A 1,507-nucleotide genomic window follows, 5' to 3' on the forward strand; every position below is an offset into this window, starting at 1 on the left:
GTGTAGATTTCTGATTCATGGAAAGCCGAGTTACTAGGTTGACCAAGGCATCAAGTTTTCCTTCAAGCTTTTTATTTTCAGTAGATGAAGATGAATCTGTGGCCACCTCATGGACTCCTCTAAGAACAATAGCATTATTTCTTGCATTGAATTGTTGGGAGTTGGAAGCCATCTTCTCAATCAAATTCCTAGCTTCAGCAGGGGTCATATCACTAAGAGCTCCACCACTGGCAGCATCAATCATACTCCTCTCCATGTTGCTAAGTCCCTCATAGAAATATTGAAGAATGAGTTGCTTAGAAATCTGGTGGTGAGGACAGCTTGCACACAATTTCTTGAATCTTTCCCAATACTCATACAAGCTTTCTCCACTAAGTTGCCTGATGCCTGAAATGTCTTTTCTGATGGTAGTGGTCCTAGATGCAGGGAAGAATTTCTCCAAGAACACCATCTTAAGGTCATCCCAGCTGAAAATGGACCTGGGAGCAAGGTAGTATAGCCAATCATTTGCCACTCCATCTAGAGAATGAGGAAAAGCCTTTAGAAAGATATGATCTTCTTGGACATCAGGAGGCTTCATGGTGGAACAAACAATATGGAACTCCTTAAGATGCTTATGAGGATCTTCACCTGCAAGACCATGAAACACCCTCATCAGGATATTGAATACACAAGCTTTCATAAGTGAAATCAGGTGCAACCATCTCCCTAAGAGTCCTCTCACGAGGTGGAGGTTGAGCGATGTTCTCAGTATGAAAATTAGTAGTGGAATGCTCAAAATCAGAATATTCAAAATCACCCTCAACAGAATGCTCAGAATGCTCAAAATGCACAGAATGACCAGAATGCACACTATGCCTAACTAATCTATGAAAGGTTCTATCAATTTTAGGATCAAAGGGTTTTAAATCACCTGGATTGACCCTAGTCATGCACTATATGCAGCAAATAATGTGTTTCTCAACAGGCACCTAACAAGGGGGTAAAACTACAGCTATACTCAAACGATATCAAAATAAGCTGAAATTTTTTGAGGAACACCCTAAAATCATGAAAAGATAGCAAAAAAAATTTCAAACAAAAATTCAAAGTCTAACTATGAAAAATACCTAAGCAAAGTTTAGAAAAATAGGACAATAATGCTTGAAAAAAAAACTTAGTAAACGGTTGATTTTTGGAGTTTGGGAGACCCCAACCGGATATAGCCAATTACCACAATATGGGAAATTTTTTTCACCCCAAATGCATATATAATAATAGTTATTCTAATACCCGGAGCAAAAGTTATGGTTGTTTTAAGTTTTGCTAAAAACAAGTTCCCAAAATTTTTGTCTCTATCAAATACTGCCACACCAAGTGCTCCTAGTATTTTTCACACAAAATATGAATCAAAAGAAGCTACCACACAAAATATCAGCCAAAAATAACAATTCTAACTATCAAAACAAACATCGCTAATTAAATTGCAAAATCAGTCGCTAATCACTGTTCAGAACTGTTCACAGCA

The 1,507-nt window shown here is 37.6% G+C and overlaps 1 non-coding gene across 1 annotated transcript; it reads left to right on the plus strand.

Moving 5' to 3' along the window:
- The first annotated feature begins 302 nt into the window (after nt 1-302).
- LOC114407977 lies at nt 303-409 on the plus strand. The gene has a single exon (XR_003665780.1). It is a non-coding gene; the product is annotated as a small nucleolar RNA R71 (small nucleolar RNA).
- Nucleotides 410-1,507: the final 1,098 nt, after the last annotated feature.

The sequence above is a fragment of the Glycine soja genome, chromosome 3, assembly GCF_004193775.1.
Source record: "Glycine soja cultivar W05 chromosome 3, ASM419377v2, whole genome shotgun sequence".
NCBI lineage: Eukaryota > Viridiplantae > Streptophyta > Magnoliopsida > Fabales > Fabaceae > Glycine > Glycine soja.